At 43.4% G+C, this 21025-nt stretch overlaps 1 protein-coding gene and 1 non-coding gene across 2 annotated transcripts in view; both read right to left on the reverse strand.

The window, feature by feature from the left end:
* Positions 1–21025, reverse strand: part of LOC126456941 (hemicentin-2-like) — a 135670-nt gene that overhangs the window by 113579 nt on the left and 1066 nt on the right. The window lies entirely within an intron of this gene.
* On the reverse strand, positions 2130–2236 carry LOC126458750 (U6 spliceosomal RNA). Its single transcript, XR_007585719.1, has one exon. It is a non-coding gene; the product is annotated as a U6 spliceosomal RNA (small nuclear RNA).

Here is a 21025-nt window from a genome sequence, read left to right on the forward strand (position 1 = left end):
AGATCGTGCAGCGACGTCTCGATCCCTGAGTCAACAGATTGGGACGTTTGCAAGACAACAACCATCTGCACGAACAGTTCGACGACGTTTGCAGCAGCATGGACTATCAGCTCGGAGACCAGAGGTGGTTGTTCTGGGTACTGATTTCTCAGGATGTATGCACCCAAACTGCGTGAAAATGTAATCACATGTCAGTTTTAGTACAATATATTTGTCCATTGAATACCCGTTTATCATCTGCATTTGTTCTTGCAGTAGCAATTTTAATGGCCAGTAGTGTATATTTAATAATTTGTAATTAATTAGTTTTTAATAATTATTTCATAATTAGAAATGTGATAAATGTTATAAACCTTCAATGTGGCTACCGTTGGCTGAACGGCAAATATCGACGCGGTAGCCAAACGCGTCCCACACGCGCGAAAGCGTATCTGCTGTTACCGAGTGCACGGCAGCTGTGATCCGGTTCCGCAGATCGTTCAGAGTGGTTGGTAGAGGCGGGACGTAAACAGCTTCCTTCACATAACCTTATAAGAAATAGTCCCAGATTGTGAGATCAGGAGATCTCGCTGGCCAGAAGAGCAGAGCCAGGTCAAGTCCCCTACGACCGATCCAGTGCTGAGGAAGGGAGTCATTCAAAAAGCCTCGTACATCACTGTGGCAATGGGGCGGAGCTCCATCCTACTGGAGAATGAAGTCCTGGGAATCTTCCATAACCTGAGGGAACAGCCATTGTTCCAACATGTCCAGGTACGTGATCCTGTTACAGTTTTTTTTTTTCAAAGAAAAATGGTCCGTAAACCTTTGTACGGGATACGACACAGAACACGTCGAGCCTCGGTGATTCTCTTTCGTGTTTCAAGGTGAATGTGGACTTTCCAAACCCCATAGGCGTACACTGTGTCTGTTGACTTTTCCACTAAAGTGGAACGTCGCTTCATTGCTAAAAATTATACGCCGCAGAAATGCGTCATCCTCCATTTTTGCTAGCACGCAACCACAAAATTCAAGTCGCTTCTCTTTGTCACTGGGGTCGAGAGCCTGTCCTTTCCATACAGTTGGCTGAGGTATTCTAAGTTCTCGAATGGCTGACTTACTGAGACTGCGCATAAAACTTTCTCGAATCCGTCGGACATCATCCTCTGACAACGCCGTCGGTCTGTGCTGTTACCTTTGCACACACTCCTAGTCTATTTAAATTGCTTAAACCAACGGCTAATGCTTTTGCGAGTTGCTGGTTGAATACCGAATTTGGTACGAAATCCCCGCGCTGCATTGCAATTTGCGACTCACTTTTCGCGAACTCAAGAACGCAGAAAACCTTGTGCTCCACAGGTGCCATTTCACTCACAACTGACAGTGAAATGCAATGACGGCCCTATTGCCGCGCGAACTCAATCGGCCGCTTCTGAAACCATCACCGCTCGCCCGCCGCCGCCTGCCAAAAACTTCGAAACTTCCTCTTTTCATTGGTATAAAGCTCGTTCATCTTGGATTTGTACTTTAATATATACGAATTTTTGAAAATGGGTCCATCATTCAGAATAACCCTGTACTTCGACTTGGCTGCAGTGCGCAACTGACGTGACAAGCGTCGGAAGTTTCCTACCAGTATATTATACACTTTGTTCTGCGACAGTGAACACCAGTGGTCAGTGAAATGTGTGACACTTCCAAAATGTGCTACTCGTTCGTGTACGGTTAGCGGGAGCATCTGAGACGAAAACTGTTGAACTGTTTAACGTTTCACGGGCGACAGCATCCACGGTAACGACGGGGTACACGAAACACGGCAAATCGTCGTTGGCGAAGAGGAATAGCGAACGGAAGTCGAAGTTTACTGCGAGAGACCGACGAGTATTCAAAAGGACTGTGACCGGACAACACAAAACTACTGCGGCAAAAGTGACTGCAGAGCTCAACACTCATTTTGCGTGAAAAATGAAATGATCGTATGGCACCGTTGGCCAGGAGGTACCGTACGGTTTCGGCCGACTTGTTGGATGCAAGTCTTATTTCACGTGAAGCCACACTGGGCGACTTCCGCATCGATGATGATGGGGACAACCCGGGCCCAGGCAAGCACGTTACCACTCAGCTTTTCTTTTCTCTCTCTCTCTCTCTCTCTTTTTTTTTTTTTTTTTTTTTTTTTGTAACGTGTCATCCTTGCGCAGGGTCCATGCTAATCTTCTCTGTATCGTTCCAATTTTAGTATATGTACCGTCAAAGCGAGTACAGCTAAGCAGGCGGACACTCATTTTAGTGGGAGGCAAGCACGTTACTACTCAGCTAAGCAGGCGGACACTCATTTAAGTGATACTGTGTCGACAAAACTACTACGGGAGGAACTTCACAAGGCTAACACTCATGGAAGGGGTGCAGTTGCGAAACCCTTACTGACGGAAGCCAACGTAATGCTGCGAAAGAAATGGCGCCACGATCATAAAACCTCTACACTTGATGACTGGAAAAATGTGGTACGGTGCGCTGTATCATCGTTTAAATTGTTTCCCACAGACAGCTGAGTTTATTTATGGAGACCACCAAAAGAAGCTTACGATCCGGCCTGCCTGCTTCCTACAGTCAAGCTTGGCGAGATTCAGTTACGATTTGGCCGGCTACGTCGTGGTATTCAGCTGGTCCCACCATTACGCTCACTGCCCGGATTTGTGCAAATGAATATCTCGACATCCTCGACACTGAAGTGCTTAGAAGGGAACCTCCCCATCGCACCTCCCTCAGATTTGGTTATAAGTTGGCACAGTGGATAGGCCTTGAAAAACTAAACACAGATCAATCGAGAAAACAGGAAGAAGTTGTGTGAAACTATGAAAAAAATAAGCGAAATATAGAAAGTGAGTAGTCCATGGGCAAGATAGGCAACATCAAGAAGTAAGTGAGGTCAGGAGTGCCGTGGTCCTGTGGTTAGCGTGAGCACCTGCGGAACGACATGTCTTTGGTTCAAGTCTTCCCTCGAGTGAAAAGTTTATTTTTGCAAAGTTATGATCTGTCCGTTCGTTCATTGACGTCTCTGTTCATTGTAATAAGTTTAGTGTCTGTGTTCTGCGACAGCACCGCAAAATCGTGCGATTGGTAGGCGAAAGGACGTGCCTCTCCAATGGGAACCGAAAACATTTGATCGCAAGGTCATAGGTCAACCGATTCCTCCACAGGAAAACACGTCTGATATATTCTATACGACACTGGTGACAGCATGTGCGTCACATGACAGGAATATGTTGTCGACCCACCTAACTTGTACACTTGGCGAATGGGTAAAAAGATTCTTCTACGCTACCCGATTTAGGTTTTCTTATGGATGTGATAATCACTCACAAAAAAGTGATGAAAAAGAAGAGGTTCTCACATAAACTGAATATATGAAATTAAACTCTTCACTCGAGGTAAGACTTGAACCAAGGACCTCTCGTTCCGCAGCTGCTCACGCTAACCACCGGACCACAAAGCTACTGAGCTGACGGCTCCCATGATGTTGCCCATCTTGGCATGGACTACTCAGTTTGTATATTTTGCTTATTTTTTCATAGTTCCATACAACTTCTTCCTGTTTTCTCGATTGATCTGTGTTCAGTTTTCCAAGGCCTATCCACTGTGCCAACTTATAACTAAATCTGAGGGGGGTGCGATGGGGAGGTTCCCTTGTTAGAATAACTATAATCCCTTCATCATAAGAATAAATTTGATGTAAACAAATACAAACGCGATGATTGGTCAAAAGCCGTAGCACACGTACGCTCTTGGAAGTAGGTCCAACATATGTATTAGACATATTATTACTAAGTTACGGTAAATGAAACTTTATGATATTAAAACGTATTAACGGCCATTAACGCTTTTGTTAATCACGCTTTAGCTATGTAGTTTTTATTTTAAAAATCGTGTACTGTCACAGCCTCTGCAGCGTTGTGCTCTGATTGTCGCGCTGTTACTGCGCAGTATAAAAATGGTTGAGGCTGGTTTCTGTTCCGTAGTGAAACACGCACGTGGAACATGGTTAAAAAGTAGGCTGCAGTTGTTGACACGGTCTCGTAAACTGACATACGACCGGGAGAGCGATGTGCTCACCACATGCCCCTCCATATCTGCATCCAGTGACGCCTGTGGGCTGAGGAAGACACGGCGGCCAGTCGGTACCGTCGGACCTTCATGGCCTGTTCAGATAGAGTTTAGTTTTTTTTCTTTTTATCGGCAGCTTTCTGTCAGGCTGCCGTCTATTCGATTTAGTCTTGATAACGATGTTGGGGAGTTTCTCTTTCGGCAGGCTATTTCATACGTCGTACTCGATAGGTCAATATTTGCGTTTTCGCCACGAATCGGTTTCAGCTCTCCAGTCTTCCCTGCTGCAAGTGGTCTTCAGATTTCCTCTTCAGATTCCCGTAAGTATCTCATTATTATACTCTTTCTCCCATAATGTGGCGAGATATTATCATCTTGCCCTTTCAAACTGGCCAGAGTTCACACGTGCCATGGACTGAGAGTCTCCAAAGTCTGAGAACCAAATTGGGAAAGAAAAACAGCGATCAACAATACTCCTCCCAACAGCAACCAAAATTAGCACCGAGAGGGACGCAGGTCGAGAGATTAAATTCGCCACTCCGAGAATTCACTTGTTTGGTGTTAGACTTCTTCTGTGATAACTGCTTATTACAGCCGTGCGTCATCGGCTTTCAGGGTCAAATCTATTAGGAGGAAAACCCTCAAACGATAACAGTACAAAAATAAAGATGTGAAGTGTCACTAGATGCTTTTTGCTTCCTCGTGATAACCCTGCGCTGCATTAGCAGTAGACTACTAATGGTGTATAGATATGTCGTATCACGTTGCCGAACGACAGTACTCTCCCTCGCGCATCTGAATAATTATAGGACTCGCATTGTAGCATGACGGTAATGTAAGAAAGTCCAGTACGTTGCGTAACAGGGTAGTCTACAATTGTTCTACCGGAATATCCCCGTATTCGTCTGCCCTGAAACTACTGCCGGCCGTGGTGGCTAGACGCTTCAGTCTGGAATCGCGTGACCGCTACGGTCGCCGGTTCGAATCCTGCCTCGGGCATGGATGTGTGTGATGTCCTTAGGTTAGTTAGGTTTAAGTAGTTCTAAGTTCTAGGGGACTGATGACCACAGCAGTTAAGTCCCATAGTGCTCAGAGCCATTTGAACCATTTTTTTGAAACTACTCCAGAGATACAAACACCTCTCACATTACATGAGGAGCAATACCTAAAAGTTACTTTGTTTTTATGCTCTTTCACAGTGGGTGGTAAATGCCCTTCACGACACATATTGAGGAGTAGCCCGTTGACAGGTGAACGTCAAACAGCTGTATTTTCTCATCTGCACAGAAGAATCAGGCTAAACCATCTGTTCCGATGTAGATGGAAGCTGCATTTTCCGTGCTCATATTCTTTACCTGTTAGATTGTTACTATTTGATTTATTTCCTACATCTTGGTTCCTTATGATATTTTCACTAGAATCTGATGTGTCACGACAGTAAATATCTCACTGAACAAAGGTGATACTATGATGATTGATGCAGTACGATGATCCCTGTTTTCGACGGTGGCAGAGGTCACCGATGTGCCACAACTGGCTTTCAGACGCCTCTGAAACTCGGTTTGACCAGGTCACCTTTCATTTCACGACTTTCTGACGCGTGTCTACCTCGATAAGAAATCAGAAACAGTTTGAGCTGCTCATGTTTGGAAACGATCGTTACGTTTCACATCGACCTCGAACGTCAACAGCACACATTCAGCAGGGATCAAGACAGAGGTGCAAGGCGGTTAGGGCACAGGAATTGGTGAACAGAGTATTTCAAGTTACCATATGAGCCCCTCCACTTGGGTCTTGTGATACTCCTGCTCGCATGCGTGTCTATGCTCTTGTGTCCTAATGAACCCACAAGCGTAACTTTTATTCCAAAAATTCTGTGACCATGCTAGTCATTCTGAACTGAAGCTTAACGATCTGCATAATGATTATCAGAGGTAGTTTCCTGAGTGGGAAACACTTCCGTTAGGCATGCTGATTTGTTGAGCGACGAACTTCAGTAAATTTCAGTTTCGATAAAAACAACATAAATGAGAATACCATATGGTTCAAATGGCTCTGAGCACTATGGGACCTAACACCTGATGTCATCAGTCCCCTACATCTTAGAACTGTTTAAAGCTAACTAACCTAAGGACATCACACACGCCCAAGCCCGAGTCAGAATTCGAACCTGCGACCGTAGCGGTCGCGCGGTTCCAGACTGAAGCACCTAGAACCGCTCGGCCACACCGGCCGGCCTGAGAATACCATGGGCCCTACCATAACTGAGTAGTTTGGTAAAGTAATAAGCGGTAAGAAATCATATTCCAACATCAAAGTTTCTTCCATAGGCGTGAGAGTGACCCTAGCCGTCTGCAGATTAGGCTCCAACAACTATACTAGATTTGAACTAACGCGCAGTTAGCTCATCGAACATTGTTAGTACAGAAATAGCTCGTTAGTGGTTTCGCCAGTGCGTTACTACTCTGGTCTAAGCTACCTGCCCAACATTAATAGGTGTGCAGCAATAATTAAACGAAGTAAATAAAATAAAAAATAAATACTGTCATGTGTTATGCTCACGAGCTTACGTAGTGTCCCTAAAACGCTCTTGCGAAAGCCACGGCGGGTTTACTCCTCCCTTTGTTCCCAAATGAGCAAGATCTCCATCTCTCGTGTCTACGATGTAGACAGAACGTCAAGTTACCTTCCCCGTTGCATATTTAATCTGTCACCTTTGAGCCCTCACTTCTTCTGTATTGCTGTTCCATTTTGCCAACCCTTTGGTGGAAGGGCAGTGGACAGCGCCCATTTCTTAGAGAAGTGCACCAATTTGTAAAGAGATAATATCAAATTCAGGAAGAGACTGAATAACAAGAATTTTTGTACGACTTATTTCATAAGTGATCGCTTAATCGCTGCCACGTAGAAGAGATAAACGCACACGTCTTCCTATCATAAGTGAGTATTATATTTTCAGACTGTACATGTTCGACCGTAACTCTCAAGGTGGGCTGTACATGAGATATTACAGCATTTCGTCGTTGCCGTTTGTTGGACCAAAATGAATGAACGGAGCACTCCATCTCCAGAGTCGAGCAGACACTGGACATCTCACATGTAGCTGTTTGAAAAGCAACAGTATCTCCATTTTTGTAAATACACTGCCTCCAGGCGAACTCCCATAGTCAGTATGAGCGTTTGTCTGGAACCAGCGGTCTCTACGTAAACCCTACCTCCTCCCCCACCTCATTATCAGACCGTAGATGATATTCGTCTCGTTTGGTCTCCGGATACTATTTATTAGAGTGCTTATGGTAAGGCTTCCAATCTTCATATTGATAAGCGAAAAGAGTTTAAACACCTTCCAAAAAAACAACTAAAAAGCACTTCAGAGCAACACTAGACCAAAAAGTTGGATCCGTAACCACACTGTTAAAAAGGAATTTTAACATACTTTTCGGAAAATATATGCAGCAACTCGACAGGGAAATAGGTTAACGAAGGCAAGTGTAACATTGCATCACTGGAAGTCAGTAGCACTCAGAAGTAATAGTGTGATAATAGTAACATGTATGAAAAATGATTAACATACAAATAAGATGCTTCAGGAACGCACATATGAAGGCTATTTATAAAGTAATGAATAGCTATTTCACAAATAAATAAAAAATAAACAAAATTTCTTAACAAATAAATGTAAAAAGGATGACAGAAACGTATCCACACAGACCATACTGTGTAGTACAGAAGAGCTTCTCGATACAAATTGTTATTTATAAAACCAGTTACTGAGATCATAATGAATTTTAAGAATGTTAACACATAGTAACAAAAAGTTCGTGAAGTTATGATAGCAATGAATTGGTTATTCTGAGAGACGTGTTTAACAGAACAGGTTTTTCTCCTGCATTCTTTCAGTCACAAAGCTGCAAAATTGGACATTCTTCCAGAATGAGATTTTCACTCTGCAGCGGAATGTGTGCTGATATGAAAATTTCCTGGCAGATTAAAGCTGTGTGCCGGACCGAGACTCGAACTCGGAACCTTTGCCTTTCGCGGACAAGTGCTCTACCAACTGAGCTACCCAAGCACGACTCACGCCTCGTCCTCACAGCTTTACTTCTGCCAGTACCTTGTCTCCTACCTTCCAAATTTTACAGAAGTTCTCCTGTGAACCCTGCAGAACTAGCACTCCTGAAAGAGCAGAAGAGCTACTGTAAAGTTTGGAAGGTAGGAGACGAGGTACTGGCAGAAGTAAAGCTGTGAGGACGGGTCGTGAGTCGTGCTTGGTTAGCTCAGATGGTTACCGGCACGATAGCTCAGCGTGTTCGGTCAGAGGGTTGGCTACCCTCTGTAATAAAAAGCTGAGGGAATCGATCAACGAAGAACCTCAACGGGTGTCATGAGACGTCCGCCCTGACCAAATACAAGGAACAATATACAACAAAATGAAATCAACAACAAAAAAATATGGTAGAGCACTTGCCCGCGAAAGGTGTCTCGAGTTCGAGCGTTGGTTCGGCACTCGCTTTTAATCTGCCAGGAAGTTTCAGTTTGGATGTAACTGGCTCGGCAAGTTTGAAAAGGTGTCAAGCTGCAACGACTACATGTCATAACAATATATAGAAGTAACTGTGTGTCAAATTATTGGTAGTTCCCCACATAGTATTTTTAATGTATATTACTTCGATGCGTAACCGGTAAGCATATTCCACTACCATACAAAAAGTAAATGTTTTTATGTTAATAATATGAACATGTATGCACCCACTGAACTATGAAATAAAGTAAGGAAATATACACGAAAAATCTTGTCATTTGCCATTAATATTAGATTTATACTGAAAATTGTAAATGTAACATATTAAGAAACATTCAGTGAAACACTATATACATAATTATGCGCCATCATTTATATACTCACCGAAGCGGAGGAACGGAATAAATTTTAAAAAGGCTTAATCAAGCTTTGATGCCATCTATAACACCATATTCCCTCCACAACTACATATCTAGTTACATTAATGATTTATTGCATTACTGTTATTCTTTCTAGTTTTTAATATTGATTAACATAACTGAAGGTGAACAGAATGAGTTTTTGAAGTTACATTGGCACAAGGCATTCGAGGGTCAGTATATGATTTAAGCAAGGTGGGAAATTTCCGAAAACTAGCCTGAATCTGCTTTCAACAACCTAGGACAGAACCCAGGATGTCCTTGTCTCTCTACTTCATCATATAACTCTGCAATCATGACAGATGGACAGTACAATTCGTACCTCTACGACTGCATTGGCACTTTGTTGGGCACCATTGGGTTAGAAGAAGTCCCAGTTCTTCTTGATACCGTCTCTTGTCCCCTTTTCCAGCCCGAAATATGGTATTTACTTTTACGAAACATGCGCTTGGGCACACAGATAAGTGTAGATGTATACACGGCCGTGTTGTTCAGAGTCTACAGCAAAAGTTGTGCCGTGTAAAACTGATTGTAAAACTTGCAAGCCATCGCGGGTTTTATTTGTCCACATACAAATGGTAAACTACTGTTGTGGTACCGTGGTTCGTCAAGGGGAAGGGACATCGCTGAGTGGGATTCTGGGTAGATGACGGGCACGCATGCTGCTACTATGTTTATGTTATGCGGGCAGCTCGCCTGTCACGGTGTTGGATCAGGTCCTTTCTGCAGCTCGATACGGAAATGACCTGGTTTGGTGAGGGCGTTTTCTGCTAAGTTATCTGAAGCTTCGTGTCAATCTTCACTGCAAAGCACCGTCGAAACCGCCGTCTGGCTAAGGAAGTGGCACAATTTCCCCTGAAAAGTGTGTAAAAAGAAACGAAGATAGTCTAGTCGTCGTTAAAGTCACAGTATTTCCCGTTGGTCCCGGCAGTCTTGAACGCGACAGTTTCATAGTATCGCAGACAGTGCTTAATGGAAATTCGTGAGAATGCTGTAAAGGTTAAAAAAGTCGCACTCGGATTCTAGGAGGGGACAATAGCCACACCTAGCTGCGCATTGAGAGGGCCTATGACTGTAAGCCACTCACTGCAGATTCTCAGTAACAGTCAATAAATGACACTTTACAGTGCACGCCACAGGTGTGAAACATGAATGTATTATGAAAAACAGGATACGAGACTGTTTAATGAATCAACTTTCGCGGATGCAGCTGTGCTTTTAATGGATTATTAAGTCTTCAACGGCTGTGTAGTTGGCACTGCAGATACGTTACACTGCCTCAGAAGGAGAGGTGGACTCTTCTACGCACTAATTGCGATCAGCTTTTGCATGCTAGTCGGGGATCACCCGACAGCATCTCCCACGAAATATCTTTCAAGAGGACCGCGTCTACTTGTCATCACCGATTTCATCCAGATTTATGGCACATTGGACTTGTCCAGATGTGAATGTGATGGAGGTGGATGCTTCAGAAGAGCAAGCATTTAGAGAAAATAGCAGTTTAGGCCCTGGCCGGCCGAGACATGTATTGGTTGGTTGATTGATTTGCGGGTGGGGACCAAACAGCGAGATTATCGATCCTATCGAATTAGGAAAGGATGGGGAAGGCAGTCGTTCGTGCCCTATTAGAGGAACCATCCCGGCATTTGCCTGAATCGATTTAAGGAAATCACGGAAAATGCTAAATCAGGACGCTCCCGAATGCGAGTCTAGTGTGTTATCCACAGCGCCAGCTCGCTCGGTGAGGCATCAATCTTTTATGTTAGCATAGTCTCCAGGAAATAAAGTTCAGAATACTGTACTTTTTTATCGGTTTGGTCTACTGATGATGGCATGAAATAAATTACGTCTTCTTTCTTTTCTGCTCGTTTTCTTTCTTTCCAGTAGTTTCCCATCTTTTACCTACGTTCTTCTCTTCTTGCTTCATAAAGAGCGTTAACAGAAAAGGCAACGGAACATTTGGGACCGAAAATACATTTCCAGGGAAGGATTATAAGGTGTACGTGAGAATTTCGTACAAAAAGTTAGATACTTTTATTATTTTACGGTTGATGACATAGTGGAGTGATATTCATCGTCGAACTTGAGGAAGCAGTAGTTTTCTTAGCATCTTGCATACTTTATAAACGCAGCATTATGACAAGCACATGGTTGTTTTAAAGTTTCTAAGAAAAACAAACTTGGTTTATATTGATAAAAGGTTGGCTATCAATTTACAGATTGGCAGCAAGCCACGCGTAATGGAAGATTTCGCCAAATATTGACGAACGTAGCTGGCGGTATACACAAAGGTGACAAAGGTCATGGTATACCTCCTAATATCGTGTCGCACCTTGTTTTGACCAGCATAGTGGTGGGCATGGACGTTGTTGGACGTTGTTGGATGTCCTCTGCAGAAATAGTGAACCATGCCGCCTCTCACCATCATCATAAGTTGTTGTGCTCATTGCTGAGCGTCGTGGCCCTATGAACCAAGTGTCTCCATCCTCCTGAAGAGGTAGACCGGAGATCTCATTGATTTGATCTATCTATCTGCTCGTTGCTCTTCCTCTTGGTCTCGTGCCGTCGATATTTCCTTGCAAAATTATTTTCTCTAGATTTTCTCCCTCTCTTCTCACAATATGGCCAAAGAATTGTAGATTGTTTTCGGCAACTCGGATAGAAAGGCGTCTGGAGATATCGAGTTGTTCAATAATGGACACATTTGTTCTTCTTTCGGTCCATTTTATGCGTAGCATCCTACGCCAGCACCAAAGCTCAAACGCGTCAATGCGCTGTTTGTCTCTGGCCTTGAGTGTCAATGTTTCGCAACCATAAAAGAAGACAGAAAACACGAGTGTTTCGACTAGCCGGATATTTGTGCTATTTATTATTGCTCTGCTCTGCCACATATTGGTGAGCTTCTTCATAGCCACTCGCCCTTTCGTGATCCGTCTTCTTACCTCATATTCACATCTTCCCGTGCTGCAGATGGTTAACCCACAATAGATGAAGGAATGCACGACTTCCAGTTCCTTTAATGACCTGTCAGCTGGATCTGTTACTCCTGATCAATTATCAAGAACCGGCCGCTGCAGCAGAGTGGTTCTAGGCGCTTCAGTCCGGAACCGCGCTGCTGCTACGGTCGCAGGTTCGAATCCTGCTTCGGGCATGGATGTGTGTGACACCCTTAGGTTAGTTAGGTTTAGGTAGTTCTAAGTCTAGGGGACTGATGACCTCAGATGTTAAGTCCCATAGTGCTTAAAGCCATTTGAACCATTTTTGAATAAACATGATGGTTGGTTGGTTGGTTGTTTTGGGGAAGGCGACCAGACAGCGTGGTCATCAGTCTCATCGGATTAGGGAAGGATGAGGAAGGAAGTCGGCCGTGCCCTTTCAGAGGAACCATCCCGGCATTTGCCTGGAGTGATTTAGGCAAATCACGGAAAACCTAAACCAGGATGGCCGGACACGGGATTGAACCGTCGTCCTCCCGAATGCGAGTCCAGTGTCGAACCACTGCGCCACCTCGCTCGATGAATAAACATGAGTTTGGACTTGCTGAGACTGATGTCCAATCCATATTCTACACTAATGTTCTTTACTCTTGTTAGTAGCCCAGCAAGTTCATCTTCGCTGTTGGCTAAAAGCACAGTGTCATCAGCAAAACGAAGGTTGTTGATAGTTCTCCCACCAATTGAGATGCCTTTGCTCCGACCATCAAGAGCTTTCCTAATGACATGTTCCGCATAGATGTTGCACAGTTGTGGGGATAGGACACAACCCTGTCTCACACCTTTTGATACTCTGAATGAATCGGACGCGCCAGCACTTGTCTTTACAACTGCGAAGTGGTTATTGTATAGACTTCTAATCAATGCTATCAAGTGAGGTGGGATACCGAACTCTGCAAAAACCTGTCAAGACTCCTTTATAGCCGTCATAAATGCGAAACCGTTGCCGATGCAGGGTTTTGTGCACAACCTTCCCCCTCGATTACGTCCCATATATGTTCGATGGGATTTACGTCGGATGATCTGGGTGGCCAAACCATTCGCTCGGGTTGCCCAGAACGTTCTTCAAGCCAATCGCGAACAGTTGTGGCCCAGTGACATGGCGCATTGTCATGCATAACAGTTCCATCATTGTATGAGAACACGATGTCCATGGAAGGCTGAAAATGGTCTCCAAGTAGACGAACATTACCGAGGACCCAATCTATGCCATGTTATCGCAGCATACTCCATCACGGAGCCACCACCAGCTTTTACAGTGCCGTGTTGACAGTCTGGTCCATAACTTCGTGGGGTCTGCACCATAATCGAATCCCACCATCAGCTCTTACCAACTGAAATCAGGACTCATCTGACTAGGCCACGGTTTGCCAGCTGTCTAGGGTCTAACAGATATAGTCACAAGCCCAGGAGAGGCACCGCAGGCGATGTCGCGCTGTTAGCAAAGGCACTCGCATCGGTCATCTGCTGCCACAGCCCCTCAACACCAAATTTTGCCTCACAGTCCAAAAGAATACTTTCTTTGTACGCGCGACATGCATCTCTGCGGTTATTTCACGTGTTGCTTATCTGTTAGCATTCACAACTCTACGCAGACGCTGCTGCTCTCGCTCGTTAAGTGAAGGCCGTCGGCAATTGTGTTGTCCGTGGTGAGAGGCAATACCTGAAATTCGGTATTCTCGGCTCACTCTTGACACTGTGGCTCTCGGAATTCTGAATTCGCTAACGATTTCCGAAATGGAATGTCCCTTACGACTAGCACATCTACATCTACGTGATTACTTTGCTATTCACAATAAAGTGCCTGGCAGAGGGTTCAGTGAACCACCTTCATGCTGTCTCTCTACCGTTCCACTCTCGAACAGCACGCGGGAAAAACGAGCACTTCAATTTTTCCGTGCGTGCCCTGATTTCTCTTATTTTATCGTGATGATCATTTCTCTCTATGTAGGTGGGTGCCAACAGAATGTTTTCGCAATCGGAGGAGAAAACTGCTGATTGAAATTTCATGAGAAGATCCCGTCGCAAGCAAAACCGCCTTTGTTTTAATGATTGCCACTCCAATTCACGTATCATGTCTGTGACACTATCTCCCCTATTTCGCGTTAATACAAAACGAGCTGCCCTTCTTTGTACTTTTTCGATGTCATCCGTCAGTCCCACCTGATGCGGATCTCACACAGCACAGCAATACTCCAGAATAGGGCGGACAAGCGTGGTGTAAGCACTCCCTTTAGTAGACCTGTTGCACCTTCTAAGTGCTCTGCCAACGAATCGCAGTCTTTGGTTTGCTCTACCCACAATATTATCTATGTGATAGTTCCAATTTAGGTTATTTGTAGTTGTACTCGCTAAGTATTTAGTTGAATTTACAGCCTTCAGATTTGTGTGACTTATCGCGTAATCGAAATTCAGCTGATTTCTTATAGTACTCATGTGAATATCTTCACACTTTTCCTTTCTCAGGGTCACTTGCCACTTTTCGTGCCATACGGATATCTTATCTAAATGATTTTGCAAGTCTTTTGATCATCTGGTAACTTTACAAGACGGTAAATGACAGCATCATGTGCAATCAATCTAAGACGGCTACTCAGATTGTCTCCTATGTCGTTAATCTAGATCAGGAACAATAGAGGGCTTATAACACTTCCTTGGGGAACGCCGGATATTACTTCTGTTTTACTCGATGACTTTCCGTCTATTATTACGAACTGTGACCTCTCTGACAGGAAACTACGAATCCAGTCGCACAACTGAGGCGATACTCCTTAGGCACGCAGTTTGATTAGAAGAGGCTGGTGAGGAACGGTGTCGATAGCCTTCTGGAAATCTAAAAATATGGAATCAATTTGACATCCGCTGTCAATAGCACTTATTACTTCATGAGTGTAAAGAGCTAGTTGTGTTTCACAAGAACGGTATTTTCTGGAACCGTGCTGACTATGTGTCAATAAATCGTTTTCTTCGAGGTACTTCATAATGTACGAATACAGTATATGTTCCAAAACCCTAATGCAAATCGACGTTAGTGATACAGGCCTGTAATTCAGCGGATTACTCCTACTTCCCTTTTTGGGTATTGGTGTGACTTGAGCAATTTTCCAGTCCTTAGGTATGTATCTTTCTGTAAGCGAGTGGTTGTATATAATTGCTAAATATGGAGCTATCGCATCAGCATACTCTGAAAGGAACCTGACTGGCATACAATCTGGACCGGAGGCCTTGTCTTTATTAAGCGATTTAATCTGCTTTGTTTCACCGATGATATCTACTTGTATGTTTCTCATCTTGGCAGTTGTTCTTGACTGGAATTCAGGAATATTTACTTCGTCTTCTTTGGCGAAGGAGTTTCGGAAAACCGTTTTTAATAACTCTGCTTTAGTGACACTGTCATCAGTGACTTCACCGTTGTTATCGCGCAGTGAAGGTATTGATTGCATCTTGCCACTGGTATGCTTTATGTATGACCAGAATCTCTTAGGGTTTTCTGCCAGATTTCGAGACAGAAAATTACAATTTCGCGTTCAAAGTCTGACAATTCCCGTTGTGCGGCCACAATAACGTCGGAAATCTTTTCACGTATATCACCTCAGTACAAATGACAGTTCCGCCAATTTACTGCCCTTTTACTTCTTGTGTACGCGATGCTATCGCCATCTGTATACGTGCGTATCGCTACCCCATGAGTTTCCTCACCTCAATGTACAATGCAACGTGTTTAGATGCAGTCTTCTCGGGATGTGGTTTCTTTTTCTCTCTTGATTGGATAGCAGCAGTTTTGAGCTTTATGATCAAATTCTTTACCTGACAATAAAAGTATACATCACAGGCTAGCGGAGAGCATTTGATGGGGATCAATTTAATATTGGATCTGGGAAACATCCTTCAGGTTGAAAAATCCGGTTGTATAATTGTTGATTTGTTTATCCTTGTCACGAGTCAATCAACAGAAGACATTTGTTCTCCGGTTCGTAGGGTTTCACCAAATCAGTCAAAAATTTTCTGTATAAGCCTGCTCTAAGTTTCCCAGACTTTGACGAAGGAATAACGACATTCCTACATATATCTGCGTATTCGTCAACAATTTTTTGAATCATCGGTCCAAAAGAGCCAATACTCTCTTGTAAGCATGCAACAGTTTTCCAGAAATTGTTATACCATATTGCGCTGTATGCTAGTGGGTGGCTTTCTTCATATTTACATTTATTTTCAGTGTGAGTAACGTAAAAACTGAAGACTAAAATAGAAAATTAATTAAAAAGTTTCCGCCTAGGTTCTCGAGCCCACGAACCTCTGGTTACCGTTTTGTACATTTCCCGGTGAATCAACCGATGCCTGGAAAGTAAGCAAACATGTCTCGCTCAATCTGCGCTGGAGATGCTATGTTTTTCCAAACGCTTGGCCATCTGGATTTAGCACTTCTGTCACTTTCATTTCTAGCCAAGTCCTGCATACACCATAAATTTTGAGGAAATTGGTGATGATGAGTACGAGCGGTCCTCTTGTTAAATCATTACGTTTCCAGGCTAACGTCAAGACGCAGGATCCGTTTTGGTCCAAGTTGATCCGTTGATGCAGACGAAAATACAAAAAAATTACTACATGTTTTCGATTCGCAACTTAATAGAAGATTTAGCAACTGTGATCTGTTGTAGATGTATTTGAGGAGGAAACAGGCGGAGCGATCTGTTGTAGATATATTTCACGAGGAAACTGAGGCGGTGCCAAGAAAAATGGTGAAGGCTAAGGTCAGGTCAACTTCTTTCAGTGTGCCTGGATTCTAATCGCGCTTTCTGTAATTTTTTTTCTTACTTTTTGATAAGGTGATGGAAGATGTCCAAAAATTTATATACTTTAAATAAACTTGACTGTGAACAATAAAGCCAGTGGTGACTGCCAGTCTGTCGTGTATCTGATCGCCTGTGCAGATTGTATTTATTTGTGTTTTGATGTGTTGTTTTTTTCTCTCAAGAAACACATTATCCCTTTTTTTAGGGGCTGTGAAGATGGATAAACGGCCAAAAATGTTACGCTATTATCGCTGATATCTCTCTCCCTTTCTCTCTCTAATAACAGCGTTTTCATTTTTTTCAAATCATCTAATATACTACCGCAATATAACAGATGGACACATGATCGTTCACGGAGTTCATTAAACGACGTGTAACAGATAAAAAGCTCGTAAATATTATCAGAAATTTCCCAATGCTAGCTGACACAGTGGGTAAAATTTTTCCGCCCAAGTACACTCCCCTGTGTTCGGTACGTGCTTCCGCAATTTTAGAAAATTCATTCATGTTGCATAACTTACATGCACTTCTAGGATAAATCCTGAACTGCGTTATCTAGTTGATCCATTGCCTTGTACGCAATTAGTTGTCAACCTCAGCCCAGCAAACAAGTGAAAAGCCTCAAAGGTGGGTCAACAATGGTAATCGGATGCTTTTATAGATCGCCTGGGTCAGGAGCTGTATGGCCAGAGCGTTAAAGAGAGAACTTGCAGAATGTCATAAATAAGTTACCTGGTATAATAATAGGAGATTTCAATTTGCCTGGTATACAATGGGAGCGTAATGCGATCAAAACTGGTGCCAAAGACAGGAATTTGTGTGACATTCTGAATGTCTTGTCCGAAAATACTTTCAAATAGATCGAGAACCAACTCGTGAGGATAAAGTCTTAGACCTCCTAGCAACAAACATACCTGAACTTTTCAAATCAGTTAAGGCAGAAGAATGCATCAGTGATCATAAAGCTGTGACAGCATCAAAGACTACGGGTGTTATAAGGACTGTTGAGAAAGGTAGGAAAATATTTCCGTTAATCAGGAGTGACAAGATACTAATTGTACAGCATCTGAATAGCCAGTATCAAACATTCAGTTCTTAAAACGAAGATGTGGAGCACAAGTGGATAAAATTCAAAAGCATCATTCAATACTCCACAGACAAGTATGTTCCGAGCAAGGTTTTATGGGATGGAAAAGACCCACCTTGGTTTAGTTGCCCTGCTACAAAGTTGTTACGTATAGAAAAGAACTTCATCAGCCAGACAAAAGCTAAGCGAAGCGAAAATGAATCTTCAATCAACTTGAAACTAAACTGATCTGACCAAAAATTCTTAGAAGTTTTCGTCTCACGTTAAACCAGAAAACGGATCAAAATCATGTACTCAGTACTCAGTGAGTATACTGGCACCGAAATGGAAGATGACAAAGAGTAGTCCGAAATAGTGAATTTGGCCTTCCAAAACAGCTTCACCGCGAAAAATCGTAGTAGGATGCATCCTATCAATCACTTCATGAATGCCAAAACTGGAGACATTGAGATAAGTGTTCGCGTAATAGAAAAGCAGCTGCAATCGATTAGTAATGGAAAGGCACCAGGACCAGATGAGATACCTGTGAGATAAGATTGTGCGACAGAACTTGCTCCCCTTCTAATAGCAGTTTATAGTAGTTCGCTGGAGCAATGAAGAGTACCTAGCGACTGGAAAAAGCGCACATCATTCCCGTTATCAAGAAGAGTCGTAAGACCGTTGTTCATTATTATAGGACAATATCGTTGACGTCAAACTGTTGTAGTATTATGAAACATGATTTATGCTCACGTGTAATGACGTTTCTGTAATGACGTTTCTGCAGCCGGCCGCGGTGGCCGAGCGGTTCAAGGCGCTTCATTCCGGAACCGCGTGACTGTTACGGTCGCAGGTTCGAATCCTGCCTCGGGCATGGATGTGTGTGATGTCCTTAGGTTAGTTAGGTTTAAATAGTTCTGAGTTCTAGGGGACTTATGACCTCCGATGTTAAGTCCCAGAGTGCTCAGAGCCATCTGAACCATTTGAACGTTTCTGCAGAATTAAAATCTCCCGTCTGAAAATCAATATGGATTCCTCAAACAGGGATCTTGTGAAACTCAGCTCGCTCTGTTCCTCCGTGAGATCCACAGTGCTGTAGCCAACGGCGCTCAAATTGATACCATGTTCCTTTACTTCAGGGAGGCTTTTGACACAATCCAGAGCTGCACATTAGCTAAGATAAATACGAGCTTGCCGAGTACCGTACCAGATTGTTGACGGGGATCAAGACTTCTTGCAGATAGAACTCAGCACGTCGCTTTGAAAGAAACAAAATCGACTGATATAAAGGTTATTTTCAGAGTACCGTGAGGAAGTTCCATAGAACCATTACTGTTTACAATGATATGGTAGCAAGCGTCGGAAGCTACATGAAGCTGTTGCGGTTATCTTGAAGAAGGTAGCATTGTCAGAATACTTAATCGGACTGCAGGATGTCCATGCAGAGAACAGATAAAGGGTGAAAGATCCAGCAGTTGGCCCTGAACGTAAATAAATGTAACGCATTGCACATATTTAGGAGAAGAAATAAGATGTTGATGAGGTCCCATACTCCGAGGACCGTTGGGGACGATGCGGGAGACCCGTACCGCTGACTAGGCAAGGTCGTAGCGGAGGTGGTTTGTCATTGCCTTCCTGAAACAGGGGATGAATGATGATGATGACGACACAACACCCAGTCATCTCGAGGTAGGAAAAATCGCTAACCCCGCCGGGAATCGAACACGGAATCCCGTGCGCGTGAAGCGAGAACGCTACCGCAAGACCACGAGTAATATACGGCTGTACAATTACACAATTAATGACAAAAAAGCTGAAAACAGTATCTACAGTAAAATATATACATGTAACTATCCGGATCGATCTTAAGTGGAATGATAACATAAAACAAATCTTAGGAAAATCAGATGCCAAATTGAGATTCATAGGAAGTACCTTACGGAAATGTAATTCATAACAGAAGAAGTAGCTTACAAAACACTTTTTCGAACGATTCTGAAATATTGCTCAACATTCTGGGAGCCTTACTACGTTAAATTAATAGAAGATTCAACAAAGAGCGAAGCGTTTCGTTCTCGGAGCATACACTCGGCGCAAGAGCATTACGGAGGTGCTCAAGATACTCCAATGGCGGACGCGTCAAGAGGGATGTTGCAATCACGTAGAGGTTTACTACTGGTGTTCCGAGGGCATACGCTCTGCGGTTAGTCGAAGAACGCATTACTTTCTCCCTCACACATATTGCGAAATGACTACGAGGAGAAAATTCGAGAAATTAGAGCTAATACAGAAGCTTACCGACGACCATTCTTCCCAAGCGCCGTTCGCGAGTAGAACAGGTAAAGGAGGATCAGACAGTGGTGACAGAAGTACTTTCCGCCACACACCGTCAGGTGACATTCGGACTTTTGATGTAGATGTAGAGATAAACGTAGGTTTCAAACGATGTTTACTCACGCATAGGACCGAGCACGGTGGCGCAGTGGTTAGCACATTGGATTCGCATTCTAGATGGTTCAAATGGCTCTTAGCACTATGGGACTTAACTTCGGAGGTCATCAGTCCCCTAGAACTTAGAACTACGTAAACCTAACTAACCTAATGACATCACACACACCCATGCCCGAGGCAAGATTCGAACCTGCGAGCGTAGCGGTCGTGCGGTTCCAGACTGTAGCGCCTAGAACCGCTCGGCCACGCATTCTAGTGCACGACGGTTCAAACCCGAGGCCAGCCATCATCATTTAGGTTTTCAGTGATTTCCCTAAATCGCTTCACGTAAATACCGGGATGGTTCCTTTGAAAAGGCCACGGTCGATTTCCTTGCCCATCCTTCCCTAATCCGATGGGACTGATGACCTGGCTGTGTTCCCTCCCCCAAATCAACCAACTTACGTTTGGTACGTTTTTCCTAAAACTTTTCGACAAAATTCATCATTACATTAGTCTTTTGGTTGAAGTCAGACTAAACAATATCAAATTTAAATTGCAACCAAAAGCCGAATGATTTAAAATCAACGGAGCTATATACGCATTTCACGAATAAAGAAAACATTTGACAGTTTGAACAAAAATAACAAAGGCAGCAACTGAACTTTCTCTTGAATCACAAAACATTGTTAGAACTGACAACGAATTACAAAATTTTCTTACCA

This window comes from Schistocerca serialis, chromosome 2, assembly GCF_023864345.2.
Source record: "Schistocerca serialis cubense isolate TAMUIC-IGC-003099 chromosome 2, iqSchSeri2.2, whole genome shotgun sequence".
NCBI classification, from domain to species: domain Eukaryota; kingdom Metazoa; phylum Arthropoda; class Insecta; order Orthoptera; family Acrididae; genus Schistocerca; species Schistocerca serialis.